The sequence below is a fragment of the Choristoneura fumiferana genome, chromosome 4 (genome assembly GCF_025370935.1).
Source record: "Choristoneura fumiferana chromosome 4, NRCan_CFum_1, whole genome shotgun sequence".
NCBI classification, from domain to species: Eukaryota; Metazoa; Arthropoda; class Insecta; order Lepidoptera; family Tortricidae; genus Choristoneura; species Choristoneura fumiferana.
This window is the reverse complement of record NC_133475.1, coordinates 5945277-5968632: the sequence shown is the minus strand read 5'-3', so window position 1 is coordinate 5968632 and position 23356 is coordinate 5945277. Positions and strand designations below refer to the sequence as shown.

The window sequence follows — 23356 nt, the reverse complement described above, 5'->3', positions numbered from 1 at the left end:
TACTTTGGCTCACATACGTGTTCAAGTTTAAAATCTTTGGTAAAAAATATGTTACCCAAGATACTTGGAGAAATAAAAAAAAATTAAGTAATACAATCACATTACGATGTAGCATCGGGGTAGCGGCGTTCCGCTTGACGTACAAGTACCTAAATGGCAGTAATGCCCACAGATTAAAAAAAAACCGCCCGGGATTTACCGCGTATAAGTATCAAACGTAGGTACGTTTAGCCCTTTTACGTTAAGATTGCATCTAGTTCGGCCATTTTACTTCAATGATAGCTTGAAAAATAATTGAATAACAATGTTTTTTTAATCCACTATCTAAATATATATAGTTTATAGATACCTATAACGCACAAAAACCAAAATTGAAAAAACACTTTGGCCCTTATACATAGGACATAGGTAGGACCCATCGACTTACGTTATTAGAAATTATATGATGATTTTGCAGTGAATGTTGATTGTCCAGTACGTAATAACATAGTGTATCTTTGGGAACATGTTGTTGATCAACGCTACAGTTACAATATTACCACTACAAATACCATTACAAACTAATTGGTAGTGTCGCTTAAATACCAGAACAACGCGTCATGTCATCTACGATACAAATTGTATCCATGAGCCCACAACCGTTTGTGAAACCAATTAGCAAGTTTAAAACGATTTATTCCCGAAATAACCGTGACAAAGTTCCAGAAACGGTTCATCCTTGACTCGATACATAATTTAGCGACCCTGTAATATCGTTTAATGCCCGCTTGGGGATTCAACGGCTGCTAGGTAATGCTCATTGAAAATTAAACGGTAATTGTTAATGTCCATCAGAGGATATCCCGTAACGAGCAGCTTCCGCCCTGACCGCTGACTTAACTAGGCCCCTTCTTTGTTGCGGTTCACTGTCAACTTACACCCAGCAAATGACTTTTTTGTTAAAAGAAAACTGTATCGAGTTCTCTATAGTTTAATGTAAGTAATGTAATGATAAAGAGACTAGTAATTAGTACTTTAATAATTTTCCACTAAAACATGGGTATCCTGGTGTTTCTTACGATTTGTACATTTTAAGGGTTACGGGACTAAATCGCGATTACTTTTGATGAGCTCCCGACATTCCGATGTAGTTGCATCTATCATGATCAAGGGGAGACTAAATTTTTTTCAGATGGAAATTAATGTTGTATAGACCGTGCTCGGTCTACCTTCATTCTTGCGCGTGGACTGCGTGCACTTCCACTGTCACTAGGCTCGATCTCACTTAACACTCGATCCAAACACACAACGCTTACCGTATCACTCCGTGCAACCCAAATGGACTCAGGAACAGGTTTACTCAAGCTAGGTCTTAAGCAGTCATAGATTGATAAAGGACTGCATGCGCGTAAGCTGCCGAGCTTTGGCTACTGTTTGAGGATTGAAATTCAAACAAACAAAAATATAACTGCCTAAACCAGCAGCTCTTAAAGAAAAAGCATTTAATAAAAGATCCGGTTCCCGGGTAACAAATTTGAAACTGATCATTCATCCTCGAGTACAAAGTATTTTGTGAATGTCCTAAGGCGAGCTATTACAGGAGGCGAGCCCCATCCGTCATACAGATACCGGAGCATTACCCTTGCTGATCGCGTCTTTTGATGTTGGGTTAATGCGTGATAATGTAGGACGGCTGAGGGTGGCTTCATGGCGCGGCGCGGCGTGGGGAGGTTAGTAATGACAATGTCACTGGCGACGCTGGCTCTCCCCGCGCCGCGAGTCACGATCAGCCTGATTAAGTTACTGCCGCATATACGTGTCATGATTGAGTGACGTTTCGCAAAACTGCTGCCTTGCTTTGAACGATGGACATTATTATCCTAGAATAAGTAATCACTGTTTGTCGTGCCTGCGTGATTTATTAAAACTAAACAATAAAGCATGCTTTCATCAGTATTATAAGAATGTTTTTTTTTTAATATGTATTTGTTATATTTATGCAGATATTTTATGGTTAAGTACATTTTTTTTAACCATAACCAATTATTTACCTTACGATAGCTATTACATCTACGCAACAAATGTGTGTTCATGTAGCTCCTCCACCTGTAAGAACACACAAATCACACAAGCACAACTATAACCACTACCGCACTACGCTGACGCGTTTCTAACTCAACCATTGTTCATCATCATAGCAACATAAGCGTTCATCATGCTTGTTACATAGACGTAGCTATCGTTAGGTCGCTGGTGAGTAAAGGAATTGTTTAAAGTTCATTGCTATGGACCTCCGCAAAGTAACACCTGATTCAATAAAAAAATACTCTTTCCGATCAAACTGGCCAACTGATTTGTTTGGATGAAAAGGTACGTCGCTCATGCGCAAGATAAGATTTTTTGTCGGCACTTTTCTCTGAAAAATATACCGATCCTGAAGGTTTATTAGTATGCAGTGCTAGTATATGAATATGCATGCGGCGAGTCAAAAATATATCAGAAAAATTGTAGTGCCTACTTCCACGCAGCTGTCTCCGGAAGTGGCCGAGCCGAACGCCAAAGTGTAACTTAATTTTATCGACGTGAAGTTGTAGGTTTTCACAGACTTATATATAATTTGATGTACACTTCCTTATCTAGTCACGTTAGGCGCTGAAACTTGTTGATGAGTTGATAACCTATCTTGTTATGCAATTAGGCTTCGACGTTTTCTTTTGCACAGAATGAAGAACGTTAATTGGTCCAAGTAGCATCTGATAATAATTAGGTACAACGAACACAACGAAAAATGTGAAAATTACAAAGAAAGGTAGAACCAAGCAACAAGAAGAAATGGACATTTCGATCTAAAATATTACTAAGGAAATGACGATTGTTTATTGTTTGTATTTATTTACTTTCTTCCTTAATTTAACTCAATTACGGTGATTTCGTTAAACGATGCCTGAGGCGCTTGAATATTACGAAAGCTGGCTACAAAGCGTTGCTTATGACAAGCGAATTTATTAGACAGCTTATGGTATTCTCTCGGATATTCCTGGAACACTAGCACCCTTACTGGAGATTGTAAGGGCTATTTTAATACTTACCAACAAAAATCTAAAGAGAACGACCGTTACGTTGTCTCAAAAAGTAAAAGGAGACATCGCTACGCTACGTGATTCAGACCAACCAGGGCTACCAGTTAAAAGAAAAACACGCGGTATGTTATCAATGAGACTTAAAAATGTCCTTGTGTTTTGTCGGCAATCATCGAATATATTAGATGTCAATTTTTAATGTGGGAATTAAAAACATGTACAGTCACCTGCATTATTAGACCAGGTGTCTAACATCTGGTAGCATGGTTACGGTTGTGTTGCTCTGGTTGAGTTCGAAACGCGTCAGTGTAGTGTGGTTTTGATGATACATGGGTTTGTGTGTGTTCTTACAGGTGGAGTTGGAGGAACTGCATGAACACGCATATTTTGCATAAACTTAACTATCATAAGGTCGCGGGTGAGCACATTAATTCTTTAAGTTCATTGGTAAAATAAGCGAAAAAAATAAACGCGAACATTATAAAACGCTTCATGAAAAATTGCTTCATGAAAAAAGACGAATAAATAATAATATAGTTTGACTTTATTTATTTTGAACGTATATACATACATAGTGAGCAATAGATTACAAACGTTATGAATTTAGACCTTATATATTTGACCGTATATATTTTGATTGTATGAAAAACCAATTTATGACATTTGATTTTAGATGTTATGCTACGTAACCATAATTATCTGCCACACAGGAGTGTGCAAAAATATCTGACATGTTTCTTTCTTTCTTTTACATGTTCTACCGGTCCTAAAAATAGAGTCGTATCCTAAGATGAGTGCTACTGGTACTTGTACCTAATTCATATCGCATAAATGACTATAGTTGAGTTACTTACATTTACTATATGTATATGATTTAAATACTTAACCTAGTTATTGATTTCAAGTGTAGCTCAATGTGGTCAAAGTTATTTTATTTAAAATAATAGTACCTAATAGACTGAGCTTCGCTCGGGATAAGAATTCTACAACATGCTTTTTCCCCGAGATCAAACCAAGCTCGATGGTATTGTACCTATGCCCTCGAAAACTCTCATAGGTACATACCAAATTTCATCGAAATCGTGAGAGCCGTTTATGAGGTTCCTGAAATAAATAAATAAACAAAGAATGAGGGTTTTTCGACAGGCGAAATATCGCTAGATGGCGCTAGTATCGCGAGGTCCGTTTGACAATGAGGGCTATCGCGAATGAATTCGCCGCTAGAGGCGCTAGTGTAGCGTGAGGTCTCCGAAATGTCAAATCTCATAGTGTTTGGGTGAGCTACGCGGGTTTATTTATAATTAGATTTTTTTTGTGAATATTTTGCATAACCTGAAATTAATTATGGCAATTATGCGTTACGGGGCAATGAATGTCTGTGTTTTGAGACAGTTTTGTCTTTCGGAAACTTTGGTCCTCCCTTTTTTTCCGAACAAAACGGGACTTAGCAACACTGTGGTTACTGGATATTTTTATGGTACGGTTTTAAGGTGTTTTAAATATGATTTTAATCTAAACTTTGTTTTAACGCCCGTAATAACAGACTCTGAAAGCCACACTTAAAAACCTCACGCAACAGTGCGCCATCTAGTGAGACGAAAAACGATAGCCCTCATTGCGTCGCGCTCGTGATTGGTTAAACATCTAAATGAGCCAATCGCAAGCAAGACTAAAACGTCAAACGGACCTCACGGTGCTAACGCCATCTAGCGATATTTCGCCTGTCGGAAAACTATCATTGCTACTAAAGAAACAGGTGAGTTCAGATATAGATTTTACATTAACACGTGCAATTCAACTTGTTTCCATTCCAGAATTAGCATTCCAGTATGCTCTCAGAATGACTACATAATTTTTTCTTTCGTAGAAGCATGATCGCCCACGGAAGAACACGATATAAATTTTGTACGCTTATTATACAATGCGGTAGCCCTACCTGAGTGGAGCATACTAAAATCAGACGTCACGTTGTAGGGTCATTCGGATTCTATGGATGAATAAAACCTTATACCTAAGTTACTCTAGAGCCCGCTTAGGTACGAGATTTTATGTCCATTCGTCGTAAATACGACCCGGCCTAGGAATAGAAATTCTGATCGCACCGCCCTCCATAATCCATAAATGAGCATTGCAGATACTGGCCATGAACATAAAATCATAATTTGAAATTCAAAAATGAAAGTTCCTTCCCGCCAGTAAAGGTTACATTGAGCAAATTTAATATTGTAATTCCAAATTTGTCTGTTCGTGCAGAATCAAGGGGCGCTCAAGTAAACAACTTCACATTTAATTTTTCACCTTGCATCTTATTCGGCTGGAAGTGATGGGGGCGGGGTTACCGATGTTTTCCGGGTTGTTTTACGCCGGGGCGTTGAGACCTGAAATTATTCCCCGGCGTTCCGGTTTCGTTAGTGTGTTTTTGTTTGCACACATTCCGGTAAATATGCAAACACTAATCAAGTTCCGAATGGCAAGGTGTTCAATTGAAACGTCAGGACTAACAGAAACCGCTTCAGGAGTTCGATAACGATAAAAACCAATAGAAGTAAAACATTTGAATGCCGTTACATGGTCGTTACCAAAATATACTAACAATTATTTTCTGTGTTGTATTTGTCGAGCCCAATATACGAGTGCTATGTATGTAACTGCGGTTTTCCCATACTTCAAATTGTTCTTGCCAAAATTCGCTATTATTGTATTTAATTGGCGTACAATGAAACCTGCTGTCGTCATGGTACCTGGGCTCTGCTCTGCTGTTTTTTGTCAATCATCTCAATATTTGATCATAAAACAAAAAGTCACACACAAGTTATGAAGGACAATATAGATTCACTTTCCATGGTAATTAAAGGTTTTTAACCGTTTTAGGTGTTTTACACCTACAAGCATAGGTACATTCGAATGCAAAAATATATTATACTGATATACCGTCAAAATATCTATACATTGACCTTATGTTTAGTGGCATAAAGGTGTACCTATAGATTTTTTTGACGTCTTGGTAACGTATATATATTTATGCTTTTGACCGCACAGTCATCCAGACTACTACATAAATATTTATAGATATGACATTGTGAGTCAATCTGATTAAAAGTTAAATTCGACCTGCAACCTGCAACATACAAATCTAAAGGCTTCAGAACAAGCCCTTTGTCATGCTAAAATCGCCGCACAAGCACCAGCCAGAACATAAAGATAACATTAAACCGACTTAAAACAACCTCTTTCTGATTTGGGTAGGTACTAGAGATACAATCGTAGCTACAAAAACGATATCTTAGTTTCCGTGTTCGGCGGCGTGCAAACCGATTTTGCCGCTCGCGGTAATGTTTTAGCTCTGGGGCCGCTTAGCACTACACCCTGGGTGGGGTTCAGTGCCTTATCTAGGTCGTTTGTCCTCCAGGAAGCTCTTTAGCTACGCTTGAGCCGAGCTTTCGCAGCTTTTAATATTTTCGATACAAGATAACAAGCACTTTACGGACTGCTGGTGAACATTTTGACGGTTTTTTTATTAGGTTCGGTTTTTATGATGCTGTTGTAAAAGTTGGTAAATGCTCAGTTGAGTTTTGTCAAAACTACGATGCATTAACTCATGATAGATGTAACAAGTTTTTTTACTGATCAATGAATATAATCGATGCTGGTCATGACCACGCATACTTCTTATCATTCAATTAATTGTTACTAGATCATTTTTAATTTATTTATAAGCGCTTAGGTATTAAGCTTCTGTTAGTTTTAGGGGCTGTTTCACCATCCATTGATTAGTGCTAACTGACGATTAAATGTGATGCCGTCTCTATTTGTTTTGTTCGAATAGACGGAGACGGCATCACATTTAACCGTCAGTTAACACTAATCAATGGATGGTGAAACAGCCCCTTATTGTAAGTACTTACAACGCGATGACACTGACATTCTTCTTCTTCTTCTTGTAACGCTACACTCTTGACGGAGTGCTCGTGGTCATCGGAAGAGCATCAATATTGAAACTTCACGACGACATTCTTGGGAAAATAGTGTGGTGTTTTACTCCTTGCCTTCCACGCCGCAGTTGTCGCGAACCCTCGCAAGATAGCTAAATAATGCAGCTGAATCATACTAGATGTCGCTAGTTGTCACAAAATTGCTTCGACAACGGGCGCTTTTCCATGGGAGGGTAGGCGAGATCGAGGTAGACGTTTTTACCTTAAGACGTGGTGTGCGCGGAGGAATCTATGGTGAGTGCTATTTTAATTCATTGTGCCTTCTATTGTGTCCATTTCTGTATAACGGTGGCATACGGTTTGTGGGTTTAAATCGAGTGTTTGTAAACGGCAGGAATATCGGCCCGCGGGTCTCTCCTGGCTACTCAGTTTACTCAAGTCAAAATCTTGCTCAGTTTGCTCAGAAAACTCAGTGCGAGGACAGGGGTCGCTGTAAGGGGTGGTTGGAGGCGACTGCTCAGAAACCCGTAAGGGGTCCAATAACAGCTCAGTATGCTCAGTATATCAGCTCAAGAAGTCAGACGTTGCTGCATGAAACAGAGTTTAACCTCAGTTACGAACCTCGGTACATTCCCGCTACCCGGATGTCACCGTTTACCGCTAAAACCTATGAACAACATATCGCCATTCCATTTACCTATCAGGCTAACTATGTATGTACGTCCATTCGTCCTTATTTATCCATTGCGCAAGACGTACGTAATACTGTTGGCGACATGGTGGAGACATGCTGGGATTTGATAACGATATCAGATGTGTTTTGGGGAAGCAAAGATAAAACAGAACACAATTTTTCCAACACTTAAGTACTATAACATAAGTGGATAAGACATGTCAGTTCCTAGCATTCATTAAATCACCTTTATTCATAACTACCCAAATTACTAAAATGACGTACCTAAAAAGTTATAAATCCATCGCAAGCCCTTTTCGTCATGGAAAGATATAATTATCATTTTAGTTCGATTAAATACTTTATACTACTCAGAACAAATATTTTTTATTTTGATCTGAGCCCACCATTTAATTTTGGTTGCCTATAAATACAGCATAAATACACAGACACAAAGTATGCGGGTAGGAGCGGATGGCGCCTGGTAGTCACCTGATCACTCCATGCCTTTTGCAATAATGTATCGTGATGCTTAAATTGTTTTTAGACTTTTAGAGTAAGTATATATCAGTGTGACTGGCGAACTCTTCTTTGTTAAACGTATTGAAGATTTGTTTTAATAACTTTAATCAATTTTTTATTTGTAGTTCTCAATTACTTGGCATTAAAAAAATACTACACATACTATACATCTTAACACTTGGTGTTATTTGTAAAGCATATTTATATAGAAAAGGGACATTTCGATAGACCTTTGAGATTTTTTTTTACGTATCTACTCTAACGTTGTTTGCAATTACAAGGCGACTATCTTAACTCTCAAATCATCATGTACGTTGTTACAGCCGCCACTGACCGGGTTGGTTTGGTTCACTTAAGTCTCAGTTATAGTAACCTGTGCCGGTGTGTCATTACTTATTACGAAAAATAAAATTTTAAAATGGAGGAAGCTCTCGAAGTCAGGTTAAAGCTGATTATTGATAATCTGGAGTTATACGTAGGAGATTGCCAGAAGTTACTTGAAAGAATTAAAACTGCAGAGGATATCACTGACACCGACATAAATGAAACAAACATGCTTTCCGCCAAACTCAAGTTGGCTATTGAACGGTTTATCACAGATATGCACAACTACTATAGATTAGTCACGAGTCCCTCAGCTGATAAGCTGTCTACTTATACTGGTATACAGATTCGCGCCGAAGAGTTAGTTGTTGAGTTGAATCAAGGTATTAACGTGAAAAGTCGGAACAGTAAAAGGGACAGCTCCAGCTCACATGTTTCTAGCGTCACAGGTAAATTGCCAAAAATGGAACTCCCGAGGTTCAACGGCAATGTGCTTAAGTGGCATGAATTCTGGGACCAATTTGCGTCAAATGTCGATAATAGAAACATAAGTGAGGTTGACAAATTATTGTATTTACAGTCTGTCCTCGAAGGGGAAGCTAAGAGGGCACTAGAGGGGTTAGACACCACAAATAAAAACTATCAGATCGCGGTGTCAACGCTTAAAGAACGCTACGGTAAGCCTAGCGCAATAGTTGATGCCCATTACGCAGCATTATATAATATAAAAGCGGCTGATAGATCTGTCACCGACTGTAGAAGAGTATTTAATGAGATCCAGCGCCATCTACGCGTTTTAGAATCTTTAGGTGAGGACGTAAACCATAATCATTTGCGTGTCATGATTTTGCAAAAATTTTCGGAAGATCTTATATATGAGCTTCGGATCAAACAGGGATCGGATTCGTACTCAATTGAAGATATTAGGTCGCAAATTGAATGTATAATATCTGCCCGAGAGGCATCTAATAGAATGAGTCGCGAGACGTCCTTTTCAGAGCAACCGAGTACATCTAATCATAACAATGACAGATGCAGTTTAGAAGCCTTACATATCGCAACAGAGAAACAATCCGGACATCGTCCAAAACGCTACATACCTTATAATGGTAGGGACCGTAAAGCGAAATATACAGGAAAGAGAGACAGCAGATATCAGAGCGAAAGTAAATTCAATAGTAATCCGCGTAAAAGACACTTAAGCAGGGCGCAAGATGAAGTAAACTCAAAAAAGATTAAGCCTACTTGCATATTTTGCGGAAACGGACATTTTAATGATGAGTGTGATGAAGCGAAAACCGTATTAGACAGAAAACGGAAGTTGGAAGGTCGATGCTACAACTGCCTTGCTAAAGGGCATCAGTCATCGGAATGTAGATCACGCAAAAAATGTTATCACTGTGGCAAGTTCGGCGATCATAATAGAGCACTATGCCCATCGAAGAATTTGTCGAAAACTGATAATTTACATATTAGGGACTTTCAAAATCACAAAGGTTTTACCGTCCTCCAGACCGCAGTTGTAGCAGTGGCCAAGCACAATACGCTCGAAGACCAAGTTTTCAGGGTCTTACTCGACTGTGGAAGTCAGCGCTCTTACGTAACAAAAAGGGTTGCGGATCTGTTAAATGTTCCTTTGCTGGAGCATAGCATCTTATCTGTCTTTACATTCGGCGTTAAGCGTCCACATGAAATAGAAAGCCCTGTCGTTAGACTAGACCTGAAGACTAGAACGAACAACAAAGCGAATATTTATGCAAATGTGGTTCCTCATATCACTAATAGCATCCCAACCGTGCCCAATAATTTGAAGAAACCTCTGCTCGAAGGACTGAAATTACAAAACCTTGATCTTGCAGACGATTCTTCGATGGGAGATCAAGTGGATATTTTAATAGGCAATGACTATTATTTTTCTTTAATGACTGGTGACAAGCTTAAGATTTCAGGCGATTTGTATTTAGTCAACTCTATCTTCGGATGGGTATGGTCTGGAAAAATTTCAGAGAATGATAATTGTAGTGATGAGCTCTCAGTCCTAACATACTTTCAATCAAGCGTCAAGATGAATGGCCTTTGTGAACCCGATTTGCCTTTGCATAGAAATGATTTACAAAAATTGTGGGACTTAGAATCAATAGGTATCACAGATTCGCCGCAAACTTCTCGCGATGAGGAAGCCGTCATACAATTCAACGACACCGTACAGTATTTTGATAACAGATATCACGTAAAGTGGCCATGGATTGAGTATCCCCCCGTCCTACCATCGAATTATGGGCTAGCTCATGGTAGGTTGGTTAGTTTACTTAAACGGCTCGACCAGAACACTATTCAATCGTATGACAGAATTCTTCGTGAACAGTTAGACCAAAACATAATTGAAATTGTCTCACATGCAACTGATGCTGAACATCCGGTACACTATGTTCCACATCATTGTATAGCTCGTGGAGATAAACTACGATTAGTGTATGATGCCTCAGCCAAAACTAAAGGAAACAAAAGTCTCAATGAGTGTCTATACCGAGGACCTCTGTTGCTTAAAGACTTAACTGGACTTTTAATTCTCTTCAGAGAACACTACGTGGGTGTCGTCGCAGATGTCGAGAAAGCATTTTTGCAAATCGGCCTACAGAAGGAGGATCGCGACGTTACCAGGTTCCTGTGGCTCAAAGATATCGATCAACCGGCATCCCCTCAAAATCTTCTACATCTTAGATTTCAAAGAGTCCCATTTGGCGTTATATCAAGCCCCTTTCTGTTGAATGCTGTTGTCCGATATCACCTAAAGAAAGCTGGAAATCCTATTCACGATAAAATTGCCGATGACTTGTACGTTGACAACCTTGTGACTGGTTGTGATTCGGTCGAAGACGTAAATTTATTGTACCAAGTGGCCAAAACTAGCTTCAGTGACCTTTCGATGAATTTACGAGAGTGGAACTCGAATCTCGCTTCCGTCAGAGACTCGATCCCTTTACAGTATCGAAGCAAAGAAATCGATAACATGAAAGTTTTGGGGTTGAATTGGAACCTGCCAGATGATTCCTTAACACTTCGGTTCGATATGACACAAAACATGGAAGAGCGTACAGTCACAAAAAGAGAAACTCTTCGTCTTGTAGCATCAGTTTTCGATCCGTGTGGATATGCTGTACCATTAATACTACCAGCGAAGCTCTTTCTCCAAAATTTATGGCATGAAAAGGTTGATTGGGATACTCCTTTTTCCGAAGATATGCGTGAAAAATGCAGAATTGCAATTAAGAACCTTAAATTTATTAAGGACATCACAATCCCGAGGTGCGTTAAAATAGGTGGCAATGAAGATGGAATGACCTATGAACTACATGCTTTCACTGACTCATCGATGCAGGCATACGCCGCTACCGTTTATTTGCGTACCAGTTGGAACAATATATTTACGTCGAGATTCATTATTGGCAAGGGACGATTGGTAGGGAAGGAACAGCAGACCGATCTACAGATACCTAAACTTGAATTACTCGGAGCCTTAATAGGTAGCAGATTAATTCAGACCGTTCTAAAATACACAAGATTACCAATTACAAAGATCTTTTTATGGACAGACAGTCAGATCGTCATCAGTTGGTATTCTTCGGATAAACTCCTACCACCCTTTGTTGCAAAAAGAATAGACGAAATAAGACAAGTGGTTAATCTTCACATTAGATATGTACCGACCCAGTTAAATCCAGCCGATGTTGCTACGAGACCTAACGTTTCTAATGATGGCATCAAACGTTGGTTACAAGGGCCAGAATTTCTCAGCCATGATTCAAGTAAATGGCCTCATCTTCCAATAGTACCAACAATGTCCAATGCTATATCATCAACTTCTTGCGTTGGGCAGGGTCTTGCAGAAACATCGCAGAAAATAGAGGAGCAAGGTAATCAAATGGACGAAGAAATGACTAACGCAGTAAAAGATAATAGTTTTGAAGGAAATAAGGAAGATGAGGAACAAGAATTACTAAACCGGTTACGGCAAATACAAACTGAATGCTATAAAGAAGAAATGAAGGGAGTGAAGACTGATTTAGGACGTTCTTTAGGAATATATAAAGACGAGGATGGGCTACTTCGTTGTGGAGGAAGGTTGAACAATACTGATTGGTGTTATGATCAGAAACATCCGATACTTCTTCCGAGAAATCACGAAATAACTTTCAAAATAATTGAAGCCATTCACCAGAAAAACTACCACGTAGGAGTAGCTCACACGTTGTCCCTAGTGAGGAAAAAGTATTGGGTTCCCAAAGGGAGAAGTCAGGTTCAGAAGGTGCTCCATCGATGCCCCGCGTGTCGTAAATATTCAGGGGGTCCTTTCAAACTACCTCCGATGCCCCCACTCCCCGAAGAAAGAGTCACGTACAGCCAGCCGTTTACGTACACCGGGCTAGATTATTTTGGCCCTATTATAGTCCGTAACAACGGATCGTCAGAAAAAAGATGGGTGTGTTTGTATACTTGTCTATCTGTTCGTGCAATCCATATGGAGGTTGTTATTGATATGACAGCAGAAGAATGTTTATTGGCTCTACGTCGGTTTATTTCCACCAGAGGAGTCCCAAAGCTGATCGTTTCGGATAACGCGACACAATTCAAATTAACAGCGAATTTATTTACAAGCGACTACTGTATACTTAATGGTACTAGATGGAAATTTATCCCTGAACTTGCCCCCTGGTTTGGGGGTTTCTATGAACGTCTTATTGGCATTGTAAAACGTTGTTTGAAGAGGACAATAGACAAACACTTGATAAATCATCATCAACTCACTACGGTGATCAAAGAGGTTGAAGCAGTTGTCAACTCACGCCCACTCACAGTTGTAGGTAAGGAACCAGATCAGGTGTTGACCCCGGCTGATTTTCTGGGCACGGGGCATTTTTCTTTGCCAATACCATCAGAGAAAGAATTTTTAGAGACTGCAACCGTGACCAAGGTTGACTTAGTAGAAAGCTGGAAACGAGGACAACGAATTCTCAGAGAATATATTGAAATGTTTACTAACCAGTATCTGGCGAGTTTACGAGATCGTAATCCTATCCATAAACAGCCTAGGGTTACTGTACAAAGTGTTCCGCAGGTCGGTCAGCTTGTTCAGATAAAGGGAGGCAGCAACCGAACACTGTGGAAGGTCGGTAGGATATCCTCAGTCTCAGAAAGTAAGGACGGTCACATCCGAGTGGCCAAAGTGTGCGTAGCTCCCAATGAAACACTGACAAGATCGATTGCTCATTTATACCCATTGGAAATACCAGACACAGACGAGAGTTACCAAGCATCCTCTGGAAATGAAAATAATATCTCAGACACAAATGACACACAGGTTACTCCCCAGGAACCAAACCATATCCCTGATCGCGGTCACGTCTTGGATCCTGCTCGAGCTCTCGACCAAAGTGCCGAGCAATCAACTCAGTCCTCAGAAGACACGCTCAGGTCAGACGATGAGGCAGCGTAGTCAGCACGCGAATTGCTCAGGCCTTCACGGCTAGCGGCGAGACGGGCGCGAGAAAAGGTTCGAGAATGGACCACTCATCTCTTGATTTATTTACGGCTGTAAAATTAACATTATTGATAGATCATTTTTGTGACTAATATCTGTAATAAAAATGCTTTGATTTCTTAATTATTTAGTTTTCTTTTGGGCGGGAGTGTCGCGAACCCTCGCAAGATAGCTAAATAATGCAGCTGAATCATACTAGATGTCGCTAGTTGTCACAAAATTGCTTCGACAACGGGCGCTTTTCCATGGGAGGGTAGGCGAGATCGAGGTAGACGTTTTTACCTTAAGACGTGGTGTGCGCGGAGGAATCTATGGTGAGTGCTATTTTAATTCATTGTGCCTTCTATTGTGTCCATTTCTGTATAACGGTGGCATACGGTTTGTGGGTTTAAATCGAGTGTTTGTAAACGGCAGGAATATCGGCCCGCGGGTCTCTCCTGGCTACTCAGTTTACTCAAGTCAAAATCTTGCTCAGTTTGCTCAGAAAACTCAGTGCGAGGACAGGGGTCGCTGTAAGGGGTGGTTGGAGGCGACTGCTCAGAAACCCGTAAGGGGTCCAATAACAGCTCAGTATGCTCAGTATATCAGCTCAAGAAGTCAGACGTTGCTGCATGAAACAGAGTTTAACCTCAGTTACGAACCTCGGTACATTCCCGCTACCCGGATGTCACCGTTTACCGCTAAAACCTATGAACAACATATCGCCATTCCATTTACCTATCAGGCTAACTATGTATGTACGTCCATTCGTCCTTATTTATCCATTGCGCAAGACGTACGTAATACTGTTGGCGACAGCAGTGCTGGAGTCTGGGTTTCGCAGTTGACTGAGGAAAGCGCTACTGCCGACTCTCATATTAGGACCCTTAATCGCAAAGGGTGCCAACGGAACCCTATTACTGAGACTCCGCGGTCTGTTTGACTGTCTGTCCGTCCGTCCGTCTGTCACAGGGCTCTATCTCTCGGACACTTGAAATTTTCACAGATTATTTATTACTGTACGTATTGATACATTACGTCGACGAGTATATCTCTACTTGGGCCAGGTAGCATCTTTCGAAAACAGGCAGGCGAGAGAAATCGATAGGCGTATCGATAATGGCTGGAAGAGCTTCTGGTCCATGAAGACGGTAATGAAGGGCAACCTTCCTTTGTCACTTTAACGCAAACTCGTCGACATATGCATTCTTCCCATCTTAACCTACGACGCCCAGACTTGTTCATTAACTGAAGCTCAAAAGTCCATGGTCAAGGTTTGCCAACGAGAAATGAAGCGCAGTATTCTGGGTGTTCGAAGAACTGATCGAATCAGAAACACGGCACTGCGCTCCAAAACCCGTATTACCGATTTAGGTGTCAAGACCGCTAACCTGAAGTGGGACTGGGCTGGACATGTCTGCCGCATGCATTCAGACCGATGGTCACGAATCGTTACCGAATGGACTCCGAAGGATGGCCAAAGGAGCAGAGGCCAAGAGGAGATGGCGGGACGACCTGAGTGCTTTTCAGCTCGATTGGCAAGTGCATGCTCATGATAGGGAAGAGTGGCGAAAGAAAGGGGAGGCCTTTGCCCAGCAATGGGACATATTACAGGCTACATAAAAAAAATGTATTACTGTTGCCGCTATAACAACAAATACTAAAAACAGAATAAAATAATTATTTAAGGGGGGCTCTCATACAACAAACGTGATTGTTTTGCCGTTTTTTCCTTGAAATATTCACAGAATCTTCAGTTGTATAATCACTTTAAAAATAAATAATGAAATTGAAATAAAATAAATATTTACATCAAATTTGTCTTTTTCCGTTTTTTGCCAATGTCTAATGTTGTATTTGTATAGTTAATGTTAGGGAACCCTTCGTGCGCGAGTCCGACTCGCACTTGGCCGGTTTTTACGATACCCGACACCCATGGGAAGAGACAGACACTGACATACCTACGGTTAAATTGTATGAATCGAGCTTAATTTCTTAAAGCCTATATACCTATGGCCGTTAGCTTAATGTGTATTGTTTAATTTTGTACAATTTAATTGCCACAGCAACGCAAAAGGGAAAGTTCATTTTAAATTATAATATTGTCGCCTGTCTTGTAGCTGTCTTGTCATGCTAATTAGCGACCTGGCTATTTGAATAGATGGCCATGATTATGCAATTGAACTGAAAGCCATTGTTTATTAACGAAACTAATATGAGCAACTGTTTTCTTTCAGGTAAGCGTCCAGCGTTTTGAAAAGTCTTAAGTTAGGTAAGGATATTGTTTTACGCCCGTAATTTTCATCGCTCCGTTGGACGTAATTGCGGCACTTCCCGATTTGCTCACTCCCGGCAGTATTTTCGTATGCCTTTTTACGAGCGATATAAAAAATAACGCGGGAAACGTAGCTCCCCGCAGATACAAAGCCGGGAACAGCGGACGGCCGGCTTGACTTGAAATATGAAACGCTGCGTTACCTAATTCCTTCGGCCATTTTCCGAATGGAAAAATTCACTCAGCTAGCAGCCGCAAGCGATTACTCCTCTTTACAGAGTGACACGCGGAGGGTCGGCGGAGTCGGTCCACATAAATAATCGAGAGCTTACGAACACAGCCGCACGAACCACCGCCCGCCGCCCGGGATACGTCAAGTAAACGTTGAAACGCAAATTGATCACGGAGCGCCTCTTAATTGAACACTTTTCCTCGTTTGCTTTTTGTTCATTCTTACTTTGTATCTTTTGATGCCATAATTGTCTTTATAGCTTACAAACAAGGAGTTGATAGCATTTTAGCGACCCTCATCACCGTGATAGTAGTTTCGAGGAATTCATTCCGGTAATGTTTTCCTTTCGTTTCTTCGTTGTCAACGACATCATACTGTAGGAACCCAAAGCAATATTCCCTAGTTAGGGATACCGCTGGTTGAAATTATATGGCGTAAGATTATATGCAAGAGGACAGTTTCGGTTTCTTCGAGTTTGGAGAACCGGGCGGTGAGGTCATAAATTGAGCTCTGCGGACCCAGTGAGAGTAAATCGACAATTGTCCTGTCAAAGAGTGGGCGCCGCCGCTACCACTTCGTCGATATTTGGCGGCTTTACTTCACGGCTTCGTGGAAATTTATGTTGTTACTATCCAAGAACGATGTAGAAGTATTTATAGCAGACCGTCTTTCGTTAAAATGCAATGCTTTAAAATACTTAATTAAATAAAGTCAAAAATGACGGTTCAAATTAGCGTTTATTAATTACTTATTGAACACTAATTTGTATTCCGTTCATGGCCAGCAGGGCTACTACGAAACTCGAAGTTCGTATCGTACCGTCCCTCTCGCTCTCGTATTAAATAGTATAAGTGTCAGACGGACCGCATAATTCGGAACTTTATCTTCGTGTACCTAGGTAGGTACAAGAAACAAACCGGTTGCCACATTTTCGCATTCGGTTCGTATCTTTCAGAAATATCGATTGAATATAAATTAGAGTTTCTTGCTGAAGTAGGTAGGAGTATGTGTGATGTTCATTCCTAATGGCAGACGTATGAATATTTGATATTTGCTCGAAAACATCACATCACAGCAATAGTCGTCGGGATGTTGTTTGCGTTTTCGACTCTGCAAACAGGAATACGCGAGCGTAAACAACTGCGTGCCCCGGAAGCAAACAATATTGTCTTTCGCGGACCCTGCCTTAACCTCTTTAATCGACATTTAAAACTCGTAACTCTGTGCCGCCATCCGCCCTCCTTAAGTATTGCTTCTTTAACCAAAACCCTATCTACTTCATTTACATTTAAATAAACCTGGTGATGACTCTAATTTTCCACTTTGATCTCTTGCCTTCATAGTTTCGTTATTTGGAGGGCATTGCGAACACTCGAAGCTGCAAAATTGTTACTGGTTTGTTTTGCCTTTTTGATGAGCTTATTCAATTTGTGGGTCGTATCTATCTTCGTCGCTGTTTCTTTGTAACGTTGTTACTAAGATCCACTCACTCGATTTCCTTTTTATGCTTACCTTTGACATTAAGTACCTACCTACCCATTTCCAATTTAAACTGAATCCTTTTCAACGTGAAATGTAACATATTTACCGTGATGTATATGTAAATCCTAACTATCAAACGAAACTACGATTATACATGAACATGATATACCTATGACCACTTGCGTGTGTGGTTTAGCCTCTAACTTTAGCCACGAAAGGCTCTTTTCTCTTGTAAAGATCCCGCGAAAATCGTGATAAGCGTTTTCAACGCACACGTTGGTAGGTATTTTGCCGGACGCAGCGATTCAACGTAACGTTCTGAGAAATCCTGATCTCGTTACGATAGTTTTCATGTTGAGCCTGGGGCCCGCCGAAGTTATCGCGGCAGATAGCCCCCGATGCCGCCTTCGTGCGATGAATTAATTTCGCCCCACCGCTATTATATGAACTAGATCGTAATAAAGATATCGCCAGCTCTTGGTTTTCTCTAAAACAGCTGTTATTTCGGGTGGCACCCGCTAATTTTCGGTTGGTTTAAAATTAAAGTAATTTATGCTAATGTTTTCGCGATCGCGATATACGGTATAATTCCATTAGCAAGCTTGACGCGAATTTAGTGTTTAGCACTCTTAGTACGTACCTACCTACTTTAACCATAATGTTAAATAATATATTCCTGAATACGAAATATGCCGACTGAATCTTTGCTCATATCATAAGTCACATCTCACACTTAATCTTAGAGCTGCTGTCAGCTGGCTACATTATGAAAGAACGGGCAAGATACTAGATGTTGAGTGCTTATTGTGGCTGTCTGTCTTTGCATACACATGACACACGCTTGCTATCCACCAGCAACAAGCTTGAAAATACATTTACCTATCGAACCTACCGTTGCGTTTACTCCCGATTTTCACACCTTGTATTAACGCCCTATAATTTTCACACGCTAAGTGATCAAATTAACCTAGCTTTTATAAAACGCTAAGCGTATTTGAATGTTCCGGCGGCCTGAAATGCAATTTGCCATATTTTGAAATCCCATGCAATTGCAGTCGTTTAGCATTATCATAGTTTCCGGCACTGATCCATAGCCAGAGCAACGCGGGGGCGTGAAATGCGAAGCGCCTCGAAATTTACGGCTTCGCGACAACAAAGGGAATATATCTGAGTTACTGTTGAGATACGCTTGTGTAGCCTAATCAATCATGTTCTATTTAACTTGTATGTATGTAGACAGAGAGTTTACGGCGTTCGTGGTTATAAAGACTTAATAACACCTATTGGGGTAGGTACATGACAAGTTTGTTTAAAATTGGGAGCGAGCTTCGTTTTCGGCTAGGCCTGTCAGTCAAAAAGTTATGGATGCGTTGTCCATGCGGCTTTTTATATCCGCTTGGCATGACGCGCGCTTAATCGGGTTCGAACTTAGGTGTAGCTTGTCAAATGTTGTCAAATGTTACAATGTATTACAACGATATTTATACGAGTGGACAGTCTTAAGGCGGCTGGCTGCCGTGATGGATGCCGGTGCGGCAAGTAGCTCGATACGTCATCGGGCTGGATGCCTCGCTCGACGGCGACGGATGCCTTTCCCGCTTTTTGCAGGCATTTCATCGTACATCACTCAGACGATGCCAGCAGATACATTTTCACATACTTAACAATACATTTGGCTGCACACGCTGCAAAAATAACGCCCTTTTTACACGCCCTCTTTCATGTTACCAGGCGCGCTAAAGTTTAAAACACACACTGCTTTTAATACCTCAGTTCAGTAGTATCTCCGGATTTATCCAATTTGTCTCGAGCTCTCAACGCACTCTGATCCCACGTCGTCGGCGCCTTTGACAACACACCTAATGAAATACGGAACCTTACATAAAACATTACCTCCCGTCGGGTCCTTCCATTCTCATTTATCTTTATCGAATAAGTCTGCATTTCTAATTTGCCTTTTGCCCTCCTTGTCAACATTATGTTTTTCACGTAAAGCCCTCACTCACAGATTCGCCTTCAAGCTCGGTGTGGATTAAATAAACGCGTTTTTTTTTTGTTGGCCGATCGAATTGTTAAATCATACGTTTAGTGGTTCCGTGAAGCATTAATCATGTTGCGTGTTGTTGGTCCGAGCGAGCGCTACGTTTCTCTGCTGACCGGTGGTCAGATGACACGCGCGCGTCCGTCTGTATCACATCCTCGCGTGGCCTTTTTTTCCGCACTGCCTTCCCTTTGTCCAACGTTCATTGTCTCAACTTTCGACTCGCTCATTACGAAACATAATTCAATAATTAGAGTTTAATCTCGTCTTATCGAATTCATAAAACCCATCTCTAATCGGGGTTGTTTTGTTTTTTCTGCGTAATGGATGGTTCATTGTACATCTGCATTGAAAAATGTTTTTTGAATTGCGTAATCATCGTTGATTGTTAACGATTCAGCTTGTGTTGTTCATTGTGAATAAACGATCTTTCTTCAGTGCATCGCATTCAATTCTGGTGTTAGTGTTCCAGCACGAATGACATAGTAGTTCACGATGGCGAGGGTTCGCGGTTAGTGTCAGTATCGGTCTCGACTTCAAAACACTGATTGATTGTGTAAAGTTAAACCGCATCCGGGGGTCCCGGGAAGCCTCTGGAAACCCATAAAGGCACGTAATGTCGCCGCGACTGATCACCCGGGTAATTCGGGAAATTGGATTTTACATTGTTTCTGTGACAGCGACGGTGCGAGACTCGTAACTGTTTTTATTTTTATTCACCTAGCGCGCACTGTTTACGTACCGCCGTAAACCCGACGATGAACAGAAAGGAATTACTGCAAACTAGCTTCGCAGACAGCATAACCAATAAAGTTATTCCGATACTTAGCCTACTTTGATATATCGAAAGATTCATTGCTGCTGTAAAGTTTTAAAGCCTATTTAGCTAAGTACGTCATTTCTTATTTATGTATCCAAATCTAATTGGTTTAAGATTATCTGTATTTATTCCTGCAGCTAACCTGTCGTTACTTGGCATTCCACACCTGCAGGACGACAATATCTGTTATTAGTGTTTGTTTTTATTTTTAAAATTATCTAAGGGGTGGGGTTTACACCACTTTACATGTTTAGCACGTGTTTGGCAAATGGGTTTCTGTCGACGCCGAGGGTTCCCTTCTGATAAGACTCCAGACTGCGAGATTGTTTAAACTACAGTCGATTCACTGCGATTTCAGACGGTCAACGACATTGTGTAACAGGTCTGTTTGATGATAGTAGTAATAGGTGATGATATAATAAGTATTTTTTTTATCTTTCTTTAATTGTACTTGTACTTGACTGTACTTATGCTGGTCACGGCCAACAAATTGTAACAACCCTTCTAATGGCCTTGAATTAATAGCTAATTTTAAAGACTAACTTAACTACCCCTCTTAACCTACTTAATACACTTAACTTGTGGTAACGCTATGGTGATTTAACTTAAATTAATTTAATGGCCTTGTGATCGTGAATCGTCTAGTGGATAGGAACCTACCTATTGCCCAGCAATAACCTAAGTGCTTTTATTTGAGAATTAATTTGAAAAACCTACAGTTGTGTTTCTTAATGTTAGAATTAATTAAGCAGTAACTAACTTCGTGATAATTTTGACTCTAGATTGAACTCTACTGAACTTTAGGGTGAAACTTTAATTACTGAGATGTGAATTTAGATATACTAGTATGTTTGATTGGATAGTTCTAGAAATGGATCTTTCAGGTTACTAGAATAATCAGTTTGGAAAAAGAGAGGAAATATTTCTACTACGGATAGTGTTTGTGTTTGTATTACTTCTGAATCTATTTTGACTTAAACTAAGTTTAATACCGGGGACCCAAGTCCCGGAAGGACGCTACCTCCTTGCCCCTTCGTCCTTCATCCTATCGCCACACCAAGAGCAATATATCTCTATGGATATGTCAAGTTGTGATTTTTACTAGACTAAGCACTAACTTTCGGTGCATTCAAATCAAAGTATGGAAATACAAACACAATGTTTTTGTAACAAGTTGAATCTAATTTTAGACTTATGGTTACTTATTCTATGCTTATATTAGAATACTCTATGAGATGCTTAATTATAACTTTGATAATTAGTTCAGGAATGAGTTTAGACACTACAGCTATTCATTTACTATAGCACTAGTATCTCTTAATTTAGATTACGTCTTATCTATCTTAGATATATGAAACGTCTAATTTGACATAATTTTATTTTGGTATAATTACTATCTCATAGTGACTTTCACTTATTTTAATGAGCTATCTACTTAGTCTAATTTCCTAGCCCTACCAGCGTTTGGCGTCACCAGAGTAAAGCAGAAAGTAAGTACCGGTTTCTATATACTTTACAACCAGAACACTAACCTTAATAATAATCTAACTAGCTTATAACTAGATAACCTTGGGTATTCAAGATAACCTCTGTATTAGGTTTTGACTCGTCTATGACTAGTTTTGTCTCAATTCATATATTTTAAATGAACAATAAACTGTTTCAACTATCAATCCTTAATCAATTATGTTTAAAATCGAGATCGAATTAATAGTATGTAAATTTCCAGATAGACTGTTGCCTGGTATGTGTCAACTTAAGCTATCGACCGTAGTCAGGATTTCTACATCCGTTCACTCAATGTAAGTAGGTACGACAACTAAAACAGCTAGTATGTATTATAACACGAAAGACTTTTGTATTTTAATTGATAGATGGTCCAAAACCCTCTACGATTTTATCTCTAACTTATTACTAGATATAATTTGATGAGATCTTGATCAAGTATGAATATGATGTTTGATATTAATTTTATCAAAACAAAGCTATTTTAGCTGGCAATCGTAATTTCAAATCGAAATTAGATGATAATTGTGTTAAATATTATTCAGTAAGTTATCTGGCATTTAATTGTCCACTTAGCTATGAGATCGTGTCATATCAATTCCCGCTTATTCATTATAGGAAAGACAGCTAAAATATGTTATTGTTATTTACTCTTAACAAATGATCAAACCGTATTTTGGTTTTAAATTGAAGTCAACTTACTAATTTTAATAAAGTTATTCGTAGTCAAGTTCTTATGAACTAAGTTTGTATAATAAGCATTGACGTAAGTACTTAAATAAATGTTATATTTTATTTCTTTTCTTAAAATCTAATTTATGCCTTAAAACTATGTGTGTGCGAGTTTAAGCTTTCCCTAGCTCTGTGTTGAAGTTTAGCAATTTGGAGGAAAACCCTCATAGGTGAACTAATTGCGCGGTGAGTTAAAAAGTAACTTTTCCGGTGTAAGGAACGCTACTCTAGCTAAGCCCT

At 39.9% G+C, this 23356-nt stretch overlaps 1 protein-coding gene across 1 annotated transcript in view; it reads left to right on the top strand.

Moving 5' to 3' along the window:
* LOC141427343 (mannosyl-oligosaccharide alpha-1,2-mannosidase IA) overlaps window positions 1-23356 on the top strand; it is a 110144-nt gene that overhangs the window by 30756 nt on the left and 56032 nt on the right. The gene's annotated exons all lie outside the window — the stretch shown is intronic.